The sequence below is a fragment of the Panthera onca genome (assembly GCF_046562875.1).
Source record: "Panthera onca isolate mPanOnc1 chromosome E1 unlocalized genomic scaffold, mPanOnc1 haplotype 2 h2.Chr16_ul_10, whole genome shotgun sequence".
Lineage (NCBI taxonomy): Eukaryota > Metazoa > Chordata > Mammalia > Carnivora > Felidae > Panthera > Panthera onca.
This window is the reverse complement of record NW_027675809.1, coordinates 361,197-379,443: the sequence shown is the minus strand read 5'-3', so window position 1 is coordinate 379,443 and position 18,247 is coordinate 361,197. Positions and strand designations below refer to the sequence as shown.

Sequence of the window (18,247 nt, the reverse complement as noted above, 5' to 3'; positions counted from 1 at the left end):
GGGTCATATGGTAGGTATATTTGAATTTTTTAGAAACTGCTAAACTGTGCTTGCAAAGCAGCTGAATTATTTTACATTGTTATGAACAATTTATGACAGTTTCAGATGCTTCTCATCCTTGTCAATCCTGGAATTGGTGAGCCTTTAAAAATTGTCATTCTAATAGATGTATGGTGTTTTCTCGTTGTGGTTTTAATTTACATTTCCTGAATGATCAAATGATTTTGAATATATCTTCATGTGCTTTTTTTGCTACCTGTATATCTTATGCCCATTGAAAATGTGTTTGTGTTCCTACTATTGCATTTTGAATGTATATATTCTGAATACGAGTCCTTTACTGGATATGTGAGAGAGAGCACAGGCAAGGGAGGAATAGAGAGGAAAGAGAATCCCAAGCAGGCTCTGCCCTGTCAGCACAGAGCCCTATGCGGGGCTTGAACTCACCAACTGTGAGATCATGACCTGAGCCAAAATCAAGAGTCGGAATTTAACCAGCTGAGCCACCCAGCCACCCCAATTTTTGAAGAATATCTTTCAACTTAAGTTCATACTTCTGAAGAAGTCTAGTCTACAACTATTTCTTGTATGGATTGTGCTCTTGATGTTTTATCTATAAGGTTTTTGTTTAAACCTAAATCACATAGAAGTCAGAAAACAAATCAAAATAATTGATTGAAATTTGCACAAATGTTTCATTGTTTCTTTGAAGGAAAGGAGAAACCACTCTCAAGTTATTACACTGAAAAAAAATTTTTGAGGTAGACAACTTGACAAATTTTCCAATCCAGAAAGTGTTTCTGTGGTTTAGAAATGAGAACAACTAAGCCTTGTCAATTTCTCTGAACGTAGAAGCCTGCAGACCACCAGAAGCACTGAAATGTTCTTTTATAAGTTACTTTGTTCAGATTACATTAATTTAAAATGTAAATTTATAATAAGTTTCTTCCAAACACAGATAAACCCTTTCAAAATTGGCCTCATTTACTATATGAAGAGGAAAATGACATTAGAGTTATTTAACTTGAAGAGTCTTGAAAAATTAAGATGTTGCTTGACACAGATCTATGCTTGTCTAGAAAATGAGGCAGAAGAATCCTGATTCTGTGTTTTGTCACACTTTGTAAATCTGGATTTTCAGCTCTAGCTGCTCATCAGAGATGACCTGTGCATTAACATGCAGAAAAAAAAGCTCCATAATTTCAACTTCTCACTCAAACCAAGCAATAATTTCTTACTGAAATTTTCATTTGTACAATTTAGATTTCTTTCTTTCTTTTAATAAATAGGCATTACTTTTTGCGTGATAAATGAGATGATTTTTTGGATGAAGATTTTAATATTGTGCAATATTTTGTGCATTTGTTTAATGCATTTTGTGTGTGTGTGTGTGTAATGAGAGAGAGAGAGAGAGAGAGAGAGAGAGAGAGAGGAAAGGAGGAGAGGAGAGAAGGAGATGGAATGATTTGAGGCAAAGCTTTCATTAGAGTCTCATCTGGATCTGTAATCTCCCCTAAAACCACTGGTATAGAGGGTCTTAGCTAGAACACGATGAAATCAGTCCTATTCTTTTCAGGTAAAACCATTATATATGTAAAATTGACAAATTGCATGATTTTTTTGCACCTAATGACAAGTATAAAAATTAGAGCTTTGAGTAAAGAATATTGCAGTATCTTAAATTCTAATCTATATCATTTTGATTATTGCTGGGCACTATTTACTATATAATTAAAATGTGTAATTATGTTTTTATGATAGGTTTTCTTTTTACATTCTATATTTAATGTTAATGCTCCTCTAGACTATCAGTTAATTCTATTCACATTTTTAGTTTGCATTTTTATCTTATGTTCTTAATGAGTTTGCTAATGCAGTTTTTTTCCTTCTGTTTCTGAACCATTATTATAGTTAATGGAATGCTGGATTTTTCAGATTTCCTTAAGACTGTGAATGATGTTTGTTATTTGGTCTCCCAGGATCCAGGTAAAAAAAAAAACGATTCTTCAAAATTGCAGAAAAGAATGATTTTGATTGTCACTGATTTTAGGGTGGGATGGTTATATGAATTTATGTTTTTTTCAGATCTCTTACATAGTTTTTTCCCCTGTAGCCTAGGTTGAGAAAAATTAGACACGAGTTATTTCATAAAAGGCACTAAAAACCTGTCCACCCCAATGAGTATCCTAATTTTCTATCCATAATCTCCACTTATTCCTGCATGCAACTGCTAGATTTTCTTAACACACGATTTTTGTCATATCATTCTCCTGCTCAAAAATTTAGATGCTTTTCCTGTGATGAAATGAATGTGGTCCAAACCCTTATGCTTGACATCCTCACCCCCTTATAATTTTTCTTGCCACTTTCCTCTTGGTAGAATCTTTTCCAGGCAAGAACCCCATGCTCCAGTTATAGACACAAATGTCTATACATGCCAATTTCATTCTTGTTTCCAGGCCTTTCTTTGTTCATGTGTTTTTTTCTTTTTTTCCCTTTGAAATCTCATATCTGTTTTCTTCTCCATTGTGAATAGTACTTTCTTTGCTCTCTTTGGAATCTGCTTGTATTTCTCCCTAAAAATTTCCGACACTGATGGATCTCCTAACAACTTTTAGTTTACACTCCTATAAATAGCAAAGAAAGTGATTGGAAGAAATATTCATGTTACTGATAGAAACAGTGCTTCCAATATTCTGAGATCTCTAGGGTTTGTGACCTAATTTTAACAGTTCTTTGGGTTAAAACAAATCAAAACAAAAACCAGTTCCTTGGTTTTGCCATTAGGCAAGATCAAATTCCTATGATCTGTCCTTGGGATTATATATTTCTGTCAACCAGCCTGTATTTTCTTGGAATCAAGGATATATGAATGTGATAATCTTTATATACCTGGATAAGAAGCAAGAGGCAAGAAAAACTCTTTAATGTTTATTCATTAATGTAGTGAATGTTATTTAATACATTACCGTATGCATCAGTTAGCAATATAGATGTGATGCTTGGCTTGCTTTCCCTCTTTGAATTTCTTCCTACTTGGCATTTTGATTAACTCCTATAGCACTGGGTTTCCTCTTTGTCTACTTGGTTTTCAGGTTATAGCTTTTTCTTGACTAGATTTGTAAGTGTGTTTGGGTACCTAAGTACTGCCTGCTTGTCGAGCCACAGTTGAGCTATCATGTATTCCTTTGTTTTTCAAGTTCTGGTTTTCTATTTTGACCTTATTTATTATTTATGGTCAAATGTTCTGAGACCAACCAAGAAGTGCCAAATTTCTTTTCTTCCTCTTAAAACAGTATGCCTAATTCTCAAATACACTATTTTTAGTAAAATATCCAAGCAATATAATAGTATATAAATGTAAAATACCCTCTTTAATCCTTCCTATATTAAAGTTAATGTTGACTTTAGCATCTTTTATTATATGCATTTATGAATGTATATATTTACATATTTTGTAAGAGAAAATGAGTTATCAGTTACTAGGCAGAAGAGAACTAGAGTACCTGGGTCTTATAGAGGCAAGTGAAAAGATCAAGCATACAGTTAGAAATCAAGAGACCCTAAGAAAATAAAAGGGAAAAATATGATCATCTTATACTTTAAGAGAAAGGGATCATGCTATGTACTTTGTTGTCTAGCATGATTTTTTTTTTTTTAACTGAGTAATATGTCTTGGAAAGTTTTCCCCATGCCAGTAAGTGTAGGTCAGCCTTTTACTTAAAAAAAATTGTTTTTAAGTTTATTTTTATTTATTTTGAGAGAGATACAGAGCAAGTGAGGGAAGGGCAGAAAGTAAGGGAGATAGAATCCCAAGCAGGCTCCATGCTGTCAGTGTAGAGCCTGATGTGGGGCTTGATCTTACAATCCATGAGGTCATGACCTGAGCCAGAATAGTCGGATGCTTAACCAACTGAGCCACCGAGGTGCTCGATCCTTTTATTTTTTAATAGCTGCATGGTGTCTGAAAAATGTAGATGTACTATAATTTATTTAACTAATCCTTTATTGATTCTAATTATCTTCCTATTATAGACACTTTCACAATGAATATCTTTTCTTATATTTTATATTTTATACATATTTATTTTCACATTATAGTTTATATATGTGTGCTTGTGTCCTTAAGTTCCTTTCAAGGCAAAATTAGTTGCCAGTTATTAGGTAGAGGAGAACCAGAGGGACCCCTATGTGTGCATTGGGGCATGCCTTCAACACTCAGACAGATAGTTTTCAACTCTTCCTTAGCCTTCACTTCCTGCGTGTGTATATCCTCAACGTAAGCCAGACCTGAGAGTTCAGAACCTACTCTGGTATTCCTGGGTACAGACCTGTTTATGTGTGTGGCCATCTAGATGCTCAGGAATATGTTGGAACTTTTCAAAGGCCTCTACAGACGTCTCATTTCCCAGATTTTCCTTTTAAGCTTGTTTGTTAGCCTATTATTTGCCCCAATTGTTTTTTTTTTAATGGCATGAATCTACATTTATTGACTTGTAAATAGGTCCATGGCATATTTTTAGTGAAAAGGCAGTATACTATATGTACTGTTTTAATTGAGTGAAATGTTCACAATCGTTGATGAACGTAAAGAGACATAGAAAGGTATCCAAGTAGGATATTAATCAAAATGCATCATTTTTTGCATGCCCTGGTTGGGAAATTTGTGTTGCTTTTATCTTTCTTCTTTGTACAGTTGTGGGTTTATTTGATTTTTAAAAATCAGTGGGTCGGGGCCCCTGGGTGGCTTAGTCAGTGGAGTATCTAACTCTTGATTTTGGCTCAGGTCACAATCCCAGGGTTGTGGGATCAAGCCCCAAGTCAAGCTCCACATTAAGCATGGAGCCTGCTTGGGATTCTCTCTCTGTCTCTCTCTCTCTCTGTCTCTCTCTCTCTCCCTCTCTCCCTCCCTCCCTCCCTCCCTCTGCCCCTCTCCCCTGTTCTCTCTCTCTCTCCAAAAAAAAAAATTTTTTTTTAATCCTAAAAAATATTAGTATGTCATTGGAAGAGCAGCAATAGCATTTAAGAGCAGGGCTCCTGAATCTGACTGGTTTTTGTTCATTTGTCTCAAGTTTTTACTTAAACTAATTAGTTAGTATATAGTATAATACTGGTTTCGGGAGTGGAATTTAGTGCTTCATCATTCACATGTAACATCCAGTGCTTGCTCCAACTATTACCCACCACTTCAGACCGTTATAATGTTAACTAATTGCCTCTGATTGTGTTTGAGGAGTACTTCCAGGGAAAAGGCTCTTTGCCTTGGGCAAGCTTTGAGTCCGGTCAAATAAGGCAGCTTGGCAAGTAGGGTCTTCCAGGGAGCCACAAGACAGGTCTAATAATGACAGTTCTTAGAGAATGGGGCTTTGAAGAAGTTCCAAACTCATTCTTCTCCATTGGCTGTCAGGCGGCTGTTTTTCATCATGAGGGTAGGCTCTTAGTTTTCAAGGCTCCTGGGAAGCTGGGATGGTAAGATGGGAATAATGGCAAGCTAAAATGCCACAAAGCTCACTATTACTGAAGTTCAGCCGTTTTTCTGAAAGAAAACACTCTTTGGATTACTCTAAGCCTTTGATTTATAGCCAGAGTTTTGAAAAAAGTTGATTCTGACAGTTTGCGTCCGTGTTCTCACAGCTTTTATGGAGGAGAGGATTCCCAGAGGTCCTTCCTCTGCTACTTTTGCTCGCCTGGTCAATAACAACTGGTTGGTTGGATGAGTGAATAATGCCCAGTTCTTCCGCCATGATTGTGCAAATCTAAGAACTTGTGGATCACTAGGCTTGTTATATCCTGAATTCTGAGAAAATGTAGTCTGACAAAAAGTGATTCGCTCTCTGAAGTTGATTATGGGAATTGTGTTTCCTTATCAAATTAAGGGGTGCGGTAGTCGGAGGATCACTTAAATTTAGCATTAGGACACAGGTATCAATCTGTTTAGATTTTAAGGAGGACATCTGTTTAGGGAAAATTCTCTCATTAATATGAATATTTTCATTTAACTGTGTTCTGTCCAATTCATTTTTAAAAAATTATTTATTTAAAGTCAAATTAGTTAACATACAGTGTTGTATTGGTTTCAGGAGTAGAATCCACTGATTCATCACTTACATATAATACCCAGTGCTCATCCCAACAGGTGCCCTCCTTAATACCCCTCACCCATTTAGCCCATCCCCCATCCACCTCCGCTCCAGCAACCCTCAGTTTGTTCTCTGTATTTAAGAGTCTCATTGTTTTTATCTTATTTTTCCTTTCCTTCCCCTATGTTCATCTGTTGTGTTTTTTAAATTCCATATATGAGTGAAAACATATTTGTCTTCTTCTAACTGACTTATTTCACTTACACAATACACTCTAGTTCTATCCATATTGTTGCAAATCTTTCCAATTCATTTTTGATGTTAAGGACTGTTAGCATAAGAAAATGAAGTTTCTGTGGAGAAATAGAAGACCTTTAAATAGTGGTTAAACCATTGCTAAACTCTTTGTAATATAAAAAATCTGAAGAGAAATTTTGCATCTATTCTGTTCTTTCTTTTACACTATTTTTTCTAAATTACATTTTAAAACAATGATGCCCTCAAATTTTAGATTAAGCTGCCTTGCTATTATAGATTATACCACTGATAGATATGAAATTATTTTAGTTACAAGGCTTAACTAAGCGGTGAATACAGAATAATCAGATAATCCAGAGCTTTTTAGCACAATGCCTATAGCTTTTAGCACAATGTTTGGCATATAGATAGCATTCAATAAATACCACCTATCTTTGCTAATATTATATCAATAGTGATAATAGCAAAAATTACATTTTATATTAGGAATGTGGTCCTAATATAAATTGGGCAAATGGAATTGGGCAAATGCCTACTTGCAGGTAAATTTTTAGAAAACCCTATGCCTATGTAAAGGTATTGTACCCTGGTAGGCTGTTGACACAAAATCAGCCCCTCCAAGAAAAGCTGTTGATTCTCATGATAAAATAACTTCTTTGTTTATTATATTTTTGCAGCATTCCAGAATGCCTTGAAGATTTTCTGTAGGATAAAAAGTGGTCGAGTTGCGACTGATGAACTGGCTGCTGTTTTGGATAGCATGGATATTCCTGTAATTCCTGAAACTTTTCCAGGAAGTGATAAAACATGCTAGTATAGACAGTGAGTTATTTGAATTACTATGTAAATATACCTTTCTTGGATATCAGTGCTCTGATTCATCCTTTATCTCTCCTTCTTGATTCTTACCTCTTGCCACCTATCAATGTTGCTTACTGGTGTCTGTGGTAAGAGATAGTCTAGAAAAATTAAATGAGAAATTTCTAAAATTATTAGATTTTGGTATGTTTGATAAAAATCTAAGAGAAAAATGTATTTATTTTCTTTTCAAACTTTCCTCTCTTTTCCATTTCTTGTTTGTGGAGAGATGGTTTCTTTAATGTCAAGGGCATTGGCTTCACAAATTAGGAGACCTAAATTTCTTGAATTTTTAACTTTATTAGATAGCTTTGATTACACAATCTTCTCATGCTATTCAGTTACTCTTTGCAAAATGTAGATTTTTAAAAAAACATTATGAATATATTTAGCAGATGTTTTGTATTACATGTTTATATGTCACCAGGGGTGTCTGATAATAATGGATTGATAAATGATTGATTCATTGATTATCCATGTATTTAATGAGTCAGTCATTTAATATCTACTGTGCTTGGAACTATGCAAGGTGATACAGAGATGAATAGAACACATTTCTTTTTCCAAAGGAGTTCACATTCTAGCGTGGAAAGAGTCAAATAAAATGAAAATTTAATGTCGTATATAGCAAATACTGTTACAGAATGTAGTTAGGCTGCAAATGTATACTGGAAACACCAGGGAAAGATAATCAGAGAATGTGATGTCTGAGCTAAATCTTGAAGGATCAATAGGGGTTAGTTGGTTGAAGGTGGTAATGAAGAATGAGAAAGACATTTTAGACTGAGGGAACAGTTTGTGTAAATATGGCAGGAACATTATCAGACATGGCATCCTTTTCCATGGGCTTCCACAGGTTTTTGTCATTTGTCAGTGCTGGCTTTTAGGGGGTCTTTGGTGGCTGGGATGTAGTGTGAAGATAGAACCAGGCTGCATGGATTTTAGTAGGTAGTCATTTATGGTGAGTTCTGGGTTGATAGACATAAGTGGAGGGATGTTCTGGAGCATAAAGATGCCCATAAAATAGGGATTTTAAAGCTTAATCTCAAGTCATATTATTAAATAGCCTTTAGGGCATGCTCTACCAGAAGCAACAGAAATTACATATGAAACCACTGTGGCTTTTTTTTTTTTTTTTTTTCTTTTTTTGGCTTATGGAATTCTGGTCTGGATTTCTAGGCTTTGTACTTGGGGAGCTAAACTGAAAAATTATGCTGATTTCATAGATTGTTGTAGGAATTAAATAGAACCTATTGGCACTAGAATAGTCTCAAGAAATAGGAAGCAGAAACCTGGGAATTATCCTTGACAACTCTTGTTTTCTCTGTTCTCCTCATGCAACCGTTGTGAATTACTATTATTTTAAACTTCTAGATATCTCTTAAATCTCTCTATTTTCCACCATTTCCTTAGTCCAAGTTACCATAATTTTTCCTTAGGACCATCACTGTTCATCCTAACAAGTCCACCCACATCCAGTCTTTTTTTTTTTTTTTTTTTTTTTTTAATGTTTATTTATTTTTGAGAGAGACAGAGACAGAATGCGAGTGGGTTAGGGGCAGAGAGAGAGGGAGAATCCGAAGCAGGCTCCAGGCTCTGAGCTGCCAGCACAGAGCCCAACGGGGGGCTCGAACTCACGAGCTGTGAGATCATGACCTGAGCCGAAGTCGGACGCTCAACCGACTGAGCCACCCAGGTGCCCCCACCCACACCCAGTCTTATCCCCCTTAACACTATGGCCAGAATGATCTTTTCAAAACACACATCTGTGGGGCGCCTGGGTGGCTCAGTCAGTTAAGTGTCCGACTTTGGCTCAAGTTATGATCTCAGGCTTGTGGTTTCAAGCCCCATGTTGGGCTCTGTGTTGACAGTTCGGAGCCTGGAGCCTGCTTCAGATTCTGTCTCCCTCTCTCTCTCTGCCCCACCTCCCCTCTCAAAAATAAATAAACATAATAAAAAAATAAAAAAACCCCACACATCTGATCATGTTACCTCCTTGCATAAACTCTAATAATACTTCTTGGGATGAAGAGCCCTTTAAGGTCACGTACAAGGACTTGCAATGTCTGGCCTTTACCTTAGATCTCCAGCGTCATCTCAGACCACATTCTGCTTTGCTTACTGTGCCCTCTTAGAGTTTCAGTTATATACCAGGCTTCCTCCTGCCATAGCCTTTACATATATTCTTTTCTTTTCCTGGAGCATTCTTTCCCTCCTAGTGAATTACGACTCATACTTTGGATCTAAACTCCACTCTATTCTTTAAGGATGCTTCCATGACTTTTCTGACTAGGTCAAGTTCTCATACACTCTCACAGCACTAATCACAGTTGCAATTTTTATTTCTTATATTTTTAAAAATTTTTTTCATTGTTTATTTTTGAGAGAGATAGAGAAACAGAGTGTGAGTGAGGGAGAGGCAGGGAGAGAGAGGAAGACACAGAATCTGAAGCAAGGTCCAGGCTCTGAGCTGTCAGCACAGAGCCCGATGCGGGGCTCGAACTCACAAACCACGAGATCACGACCTGAGCCAAAATGAGACGCCCAACCGACTGAGCCACCCAGGTACCCCTATTTCTTATGGTTTTGTGAAGATCTGTATCTCAAATAAGACTAAATACCAAGAAAGCAGATATCATGTGTACTTTTGCTCAATATTGTATCCTCAGTACTCCATACAGTGCTTGTGGCACATATTAACTGCTCAACAAATATATGTTGAATGAATTAATAAGTCTCACCCTTCACTCCATCTCCTCCAACCAGAGAGAATAAGATTTTTTCATTTTGTCATTTTTAATAACCTGGTTGTGACTTAAGGTAAAATTCCTCATAGGGGAGGTCCTTGTCTTTTGACTAGGAAAATCATTTTAACAGGTATGTTTGATTATGAGAGCTAAAGCCTATTGGGAGATACCTAGTTTGAGCAAAAAGGTAAGGTAAAGTACTCTATATAAGACAACAACAGGAACTTAGAATACAACAGTGGCTAATCGGCAGCTGGAAGAGGAACACTGAGGGAACCTAAGATTGGATGGGGGTCTAGCAATCAATAGAGAGTGGCTGTAGAACTTTAGGACAATACTATGTAGTGCTTGCTGTGCTATAAAGAAATCCCTTACTCTCATTAATTTCAAGTTATCTAGTAAGAGTTGGTTATATACAATAGCCTTGTGTTAGTCATGTGGTGGGTGGATTTAAAGGAAAAGGGTCTGTAGGTTCTGTGTTAGGTAGGCTTGGGGTGGAGAGAAGATAGCACCTATAGGATGTGATAATGTGAGAGAGATCAGGAGTCCACGGGAATAGAAAAAACGAAAATCAACTGCCAGAGTATAAAACACTCAGGAATCTTCAAATTTTGGAGGGAGTATTGATTGCTGTTCATATAATGTATGGTGTGGGGTCGGGGCTATTTTACTTAAACATTAAAGGAAAGGACACCCTCAGAATGCCAAAAGTTTTGGGTTACCCCGGTAAGAGATATGGATTCTTCTGTAACAGAATTTTGAAGTAAGGAGTGATATAAGTCGGTTATCCTGCTAGTAGAAGTCGTAGCACCCTGGTATAGGTACTGTTTTTTTTTTTGTTTTTGTTTTTTGTTTTTTTTTTTTCAACGTTTTTTATTTATTTTTTTTTGGGACAGAGAGAGACAGAGCATGAACGGGGGAGGGGCAGAGAGAGAGGGAGACACAGAATCGGAAACAGGCTCCAGGCTCCAAGCCATCAGCCCAGAGCCTGACGCGGGGCTCGAACTCACGGACCGCGAGATCGTGACCTGGCTGAAGTCGGACGCTTAACCGACTGCGCCACCCAGGCGCCCCAATATAGGTACTGTTTTAACATCTTGTTTTTGTATTTGGTTTGGTTTTTTGGAGCAGTACTGATAACATGGAGAATATCTTCATGAGTACGCATGATGAGAGGAATGCTGCTGGAATTTGCAAGGAAGTCCAATAAGCATTTGCTTCATTAAGATCTGGCAAGAGGAATATGGAAAATCACTTGATGACAGTTCTGGTAGTTTGGTTTCTGAGATAGGATATTGGTGCAGTAGTTGTTTCTCTCGTGGTATTTACCGATCTAGTAATTGAATTGGGTGAAAAGTAGTAACTAGTACGATTTTTGATGAGAAGGTCTCTGATATTGTGGAGCTATTGTGGAGATTATGGAAATGTGTTAATAGTCATTTAACACCTTCAAAGTAATGTTGCCTTGAATATGACTTTGATGATTAGGATACTTTTTTTTCACATTAGATAGTTACATTTTCCAGGTTGAATGGAAAGGAAAGTTCCAATATGAGCTTCCTCCAGAAGGACAAATGTAAGAGTGGGAAGCTGTTTTGAACTTCTCTTATGAAGTAAATGCTACCTGTAACTGTACTGATTGTCTCAGTCTCAACCAGGAATTATTCATTGAGGTTTTGATAAGCTAGATAGGGGTCAAAATAGTAATTTCAGATTCTGTAATGCTTATTTGGCCACCAGAGACTATATAAATGGGTAGTATTTGTCTTAGATGTGTGTGAGAAGTATTTGTCATTGCATAGAAGAAGGAATAAATTTGAGCGAGAGCTAGTAAATCTATACATGGTTGGCTACTGCATGCTCACTGGTCAATGTTGGACCTCTTTCCAGAAAGGGGAGTTCTTTAAGTAGAGACCAGATATAAACAATACAGCCTTCTCCATTGGATTAATTTTTGGATGATCCAACAGAAACTTTACACTGATCAAATTCACGAGTTTGAGGGTTGAAGCCTTGAATTATTTTAGGACTTAGCTTTGATCTAAGAACTTGGGATATGGACTCTACAGAAGTTCCAGAAGTTCACTGGGGTGTTAGAACCACAATCAAGAACAGAATGAGAATAAATACCAAGAAAATAAAAAAACAGAATGTAAGAGTGGCGCCTGGGTGGCTCAGTCGGTTAAGCGTCCAACTTCGGCTCAGGTCATGGTCTCGTGGCTCGTGAGTTCGAGCCCCACGTCAGGCTCTGTGCTGACAGCTCAGAGCCTGGAACCTGCTTCAGATTCTGTGTCTCCCCCTCTCTCTGCCCCAACCCACTTGCATTCTGTCTCTGTCTCTCTCAAAAATAAATAAACATTAAAAATAATTAAAAAAACCCCCAGAATGTGAGAAGCAGTTCTAATCAGAAGGCAACTTAACATCAATTGGTGTAGCACTTCTTTGGTTGGGTCAAATACTTACTTGCTTTGCAGTGATTTAAAGTCCTGGACCTGACATAGCTTACCAATTTTCAAAGAAGCAGAATGAATCAATCTTACCCAACACCAAAACCATAGTGTATATAATAATTCTTGGACTCAAAAGGCACATTAAAAACTGGCATCTTCTTTTCAGGGTCTTTGCTTATGCTTATAACTGAATAGTTGATTTTTTAGGCATAGGCTGAAGAACAAACCTAGTATTTTTATAAGTAGGTAAGTCAACACCTGGTCTTTCTCACCTTGAATGTCAAGCGAAGTTAGACATTTGGAGGCAAGAACTATTGGGTGTCCAATTGGAACAACATTATTTGAGGTCACTGTCTCTGACCCCATTCTCTGTCATACACTGTCCAAGAAGGAAAATGGTTTTAGACAGAGGCAAGGGAAGGAATGGTAGAAGTTATAATTATGGGAGTGCTGTACATGTGTAAGATGCTAAGTAAATGGTTTACTGCTATCCACAATGTAGACATTGCATGATTCTTTACAGCCTTTAGTATATTTATTCATTCAAAAATATTTTTTTTATTTAATTTTTTATTTTTTTAAATTTACGTCCAAATTAGTATATAGTGCAACAAGGACTTCTGGAGTAGATTCCTTAGTGCCCCTTACCCGTTTAGCCCACCCTCTCTCCCACAACCCCTCCAGTAACCCTCAATTTGTTCTCCATATTTACAAGTCTCTTATGTTTTGTCCCCCTCCCTGTTTTATCAAAAATAATTTTTAAAAAATAATTTTTTTAAAGTTTATTTATTTATTTTGAGAGAGAGACAGTGCAAGTGGGAGAGAGGCAGAGAGAGAGGGAAAGAGAGAATCCCAAGCAGGCTCTGCACTGTCAGCGCAGAGCCCAGCGTGGGGCTCGAACCCATGAACTCTGAGATCATGACCTGAGCCCAAATCAAGAGTCAAACACTCAACTGACTGAGCCACTCAGGTGCCCCTCAAAAAAATTAGTTTTTAAGTGCTAGGAAGTATATAATTTGCTAGGCATTGGGGAAACAAATGACATCCTGTACTCTTGAAGAGCTCACAATCCAGTGAGAAAGACAAAAGAGCTAAAACTTGAAATTCTACCTATAGTAAATTCTCAAAACACTATTTGTTAAATGAATGAAATATTAACCTGATTACCTAGCTGTGGAGCTTAAAATGTGACTAATTTCTTTTGATGGGAAACTCTTTTATTAAGGGAAAAAGAAAATAATGGTCTTTTATGTTTCAGTGTATACTGAGCTATTAACAATTCTAGATATTATTCACAACCTCTGTTCCTACTTTCACACATCTCTGTGTTGTTTTTGTATTAGAATGGGATGGAAACTAGATTTGTGTTCAAAAAAGAAATAACAGCACTTGAACTTACTCTTTCTATTACAGGTAACCACATGGTGGATATTAGAGATATTCTATTTATTTTGGATGAACTACAGCACCAGTATGAAGATTTTTGTAAGTGAGCTCTTGTTGCTACAGCAAGTTTTATTTATAAATAAATTGCCTTTAAATTAAATCCTAATTTGTAGGTTTTATCATATGGAATCTGAAAGCCTTCTCTGACCCCATTAACTCTAACTCTTTTAAATTTTTTTTTATGTTTTACTTATTTTTTGAGAGCAACAGAGACAGAGCGTGAGCGGGGGAGGGGCAGAAAGAGAGGGGGAGACACAGAATCCAAAACAGGCTCCAGACTCTGAGCTGTCAGCACAGAGCCCAACACGGGGCTCGAACTCACAGACTGCGAGATCACGACCTGAGCTGAAGTCAGACGCTTAACCGACTGAGCCACCCGTGTGCACCCCCCCCCCCATTACTCTAACTCTTTAGATAAAAGTTTAAATCCTAAATATACCTAATCAGTATTGATTATGTAACTACCATAATTTTCTTTTATCTTTCCCTTAATATTTTGCAACATGAAGTCAACTTTAAAACAAAATAATAACACTAAGAAAAAAAATGTAATTTGCAATTTGTGGGTCATTCTGACATCCTGACATTGACAGTTAAAAATTTTTAATATAGGGGTGCCTGAGTGGCTCAGTCAGTTAAATGTCCAAATTCGGCTCAGGTCATGATCTCATGGTCCGTGAGCTCGAGCCCCTCATCAGGCTCTGTGCTGACTGCTCAGAGCCTGGAGGCTGCTGCAGATTCTGTGTCTCCCTCTCTCTCTCTGACCCTCCCCTGCTTGTGCTTTGTCTGTCTCAAAAATAAATAAACATTAAAACATTTTTTAAAAATTGTTTTTAGTATATTATTCAGTATCATTCATGATTAGTTTTGTTTTTCTCCATTAAGTATGTTTTTAAAAATCTCTTCCTATTACACATGGTGTCACTCCCTTTTCTTTCTCTGTCCGGACATCCTTTGGTCAAGATTATCTATGTGTATAATTTTAAGCTCAATTTGGCTCAGTTGGTTGAGTGTCTGACTTCAGCTCAGGTCGTGATCTCACGGTTCGTGAGTTCGAGCCCCGCATTGGGCTCTGTGCTGACAGCTCAGAGCCTGGAACCTGCTTCGGATTCTGTGTCTCCCTCTCTCTCTCTTCCTCCCCTGCTCACAGTCTGTCTCTGCCTCCCTCAAAAATAAATAAAGATTTAAAAAGATTAGAAAAAAGAATTATATAGTTCTAATAAACTTGCTACAAATAGAGCAGCCTCTTGCCTGATCCTTTCCTCAGTTTCTCCAGAGGCAAACATTTTAGCTGATTACCTGATATTTGTTTTCATGACTGTAAATAACATGTTTGTATTGCTTCTTGTTGATTTTTTAAAATTTTGGGTAGACCTAGTAAACTCCTTAATATGAAAAATAAGGATTTAGCTCTGTTTCATTTTCCCTGTCCCCACCATATCCACTTCCCATACCTATCCATCCTCCTAATATAGTCATAGGGTAATTGAGTAAGTTTTAATTCTGTATTTATGTTAATATATTTATGTACACACTATTCACTGCTGAGCCACATGTAAGTATCTTGTGGCTGCTTTCTCTTTCTGTACAATTTTTCCCTCTTTGAGTTGTCTTATTTACTTATTTGCTTGGTTTAAAAAAAAAGTATATATATTACTGATTGAAGCTTAGACTCTGCCAACTGTCTAAATATCCTCTTCGTAAGTTTGTCTGCACAAGGTATTCTAGTAGTTTTGTCTTCTTGAAGAAATCTTCTTTAGAGTATTTTGATGTTCTTCAGTATGAATTTGTTGCCCTCTACATTTTGTGTGCAACTGTCATCTTGAGATGTTTCTTCATTAACATGCTGGAGACTTTTCACTTCTCTCCTCCTATGACAGATTCTGTCTTCATATTTTATTGATAGTTTGGGTACAGAATTCTAGATTGTAAATAATTTTCTATGTTTTCTACTTTTCAGTATTGCCATTGAAGTGCAAAATTTTCTGACTCTTGACTTTGACACTGATTTTTTTTTTTTTTCAAGCATATAGGATATTTTCTAGTCTTCTGAAAGTCTCCTTGAAAGAAGTTTCTTTGTAACGATTGTGCTGAATACAGCGTCCTTTGATTCTGGAAAATTAAAATAATTTGTTGATGATTTCCTTTCCTCTATTTTTTCTGTCTCTGTGGAACTCTTGATATTTGGATATGTGACATAATGGGATGATTCCTTTTTTTTTTAACCTTTTTCTCTTATCTCTTTGTTATGCTTTATTTATTTATTATTTATTTCATGAGTGAGAGTGGAAGAGGGGCAAAGGGAGAGGGAGAGGGAATCTTAAGCAGGTTCCACACCCAGTGCAGAACCCAACATAGGGCTCAATCTCACGACTGTGAGATCATGACCTGGGCCGAAATCAAGAGTCGGATGCTTAACTGACTGAGCCACCCAGGTGCCACTCTTTGTTATGTTTTCTGAGAGAGTTACTTAAATTTATCTTCCAATGCTTCTATTTAGTTTTTCATTTGTACTTTTAAATTTCCAATAATTTCTTTCCCCTCTGTTATTTTATTATAATATCCTCCTCTTATTTCATGAGCATTTCTATTGTTCCACAAACAATATCTTCTGTTGCAACTAAGAACTTCTGTTGCAATGCTTTTGAGATTTCCTTTTTCATTCATATTCTGTCTCCTCCAAGGTATTTTTTTCTGTTTGTTTTTCATTTTAGGAGTGTTCCTCAAATGTCTGGTGATCTTTGGTTGTCTACTCATATTTGAGAATGGTGAACTCAAAAGCTATTTGGAAGCTCTGAGACTGAGGGCAAAACTAGCTGATTATGAGCTGTAGGATAATGATTCTTTTTTTTTTTATTTATTTTTTTTTATTTTTTAATGTATGAAATTTACTGTCAAATTGGTTTCCATACAACACCCAGTGCTCATCCCAAAAGGTGCCCTCCTCAATACCCATCACCCACCCTGCCCTCCCTCCCACCCCCCATCAACCCTCAGTTTGTTCTCAGTTTTTAACAGTCTCTTATGCTTTGGCTCTCTCCCACTCTGGCCTCTTTTTTTTTTTTTTTTTTTTTTTTTTTCCTCCCCCTCCCCCATGGGTTTCTGTTATGTTTCTCAGGATCTACATAAGAGTGAAACCATATGGTATCTGTCTTTCTCTGTATGGCTTATTTCACTTAGCATCACACTCTCCAGTTCCATTGTAGGATAATGATTCTTAACCAGAGATGATTCGGAGATTTCCCCCGCCCCCCGCCCCGAACTTCCCCTTCCCCCAGGAACATTTGGAAACATTTGGAGACATTTTTGGTCATCACAATCTGTATTACTGGCATCAAGTGGTGAGAGGCCAGGGATGCTTCTGAGTATCCTACAATACACAGGACAGCTCTCTCAATAAAGAAGTATCTGTCTCAAAATGCCTGTACTGCTGAGACTGAGAAACCCTGCTATCGGGTGGTCTGGCTGGGCTATTTGCCTGGAAAACCCTTAATATGACTGTCTTTAGGGTATATTTCCTTTTGAGATGGTCAGAGTGTTCAAAGAAACTTTGAATATCCTTCCCGCAGGTATAGCCTTGCTTCATAGAATTCCAGGTGTTAAATAAGACGAAAGACTGAAGTTCCCATTATTCAGTGTAAGCCTCCCTCCGAGTTTTGCAGGTAATACTCCTACCCTCTATTGTGTTTAGTATTCCATAATCCAGAGCCCTTGTGTTTAACCCTTTCTGATGAATTGTCACTTTCCTGCTGGAGTAGGAGAAGATCAATAACTGGCTGTGCCCAGTGGATAAAAGTGAATATCTGGCCGTGTGAAGAGACCCTAGGTATCAAATTACTACTTAAAGGGATTTTAACCAGTTCTTTCTTTTTAGCTTCACTCTTACCCTCACTTTTAGAGATACCTAAATGCTACTAATTTATGAGCTTTTGGAGTTTTTGTGTTATGAACTGGGTTGCTTCTTGGCTTTCCCCATTCTGCCTTATGGTTCAGCCTTTTCAGGTCTACTAAGTTCATCAGCTTTCCAGATTCCAAAATTTAATTGTAGTAGTTTCTTTTCCTCTTCTTTTTTGTTATTATGGATTTGTGATGTTTTAAAAATTCCTTTAGTTTATTTTTGAGAGAGAGAGAGAGAGCGAGCCGGGGAGGGCAGAGAGAGGGGAAGACACAGAATCCAAAGCAGGCTCCAGGCTTCAAGCTGTTAGTACAGAGCCTGATGTGGGGCTCCAACTCACAAACCGCGAGATCATGGCCTGAGCTGAAGTTGGACACCTAACTGACTGGGCCAGCCAGGCATCCCCAAAATTCCTTAGTTTAAATGGAGTGTTTGAAGGCTGTTCAATTTGCTATTATTACCTGAACGTTTCAAAGTTTATTTTGAATTCTAATTTTGTCTTTGATGTGGAAG

General features: G+C 37.2%; 1 long non-coding RNA gene and 1 pseudogene across 2 annotated transcripts in view; one reads left to right on the top strand and one right to left on the bottom strand.

Moving 5' to 3' along the window:
- The window catches only part of LOC145715120 (uncharacterized), a 353,021-nt gene that overhangs the window by 44,304 nt on the left and 290,470 nt on the right, over positions 1–18,247 (bottom strand). The gene's annotated exons all lie outside the window — the stretch shown is intronic.
- Positions 1–18,247, top strand: part of LOC144615413 (EF-hand calcium-binding domain-containing protein 13-like) — a 98,892-nt pseudogene that overhangs the window by 26,347 nt on the left and 54,298 nt on the right.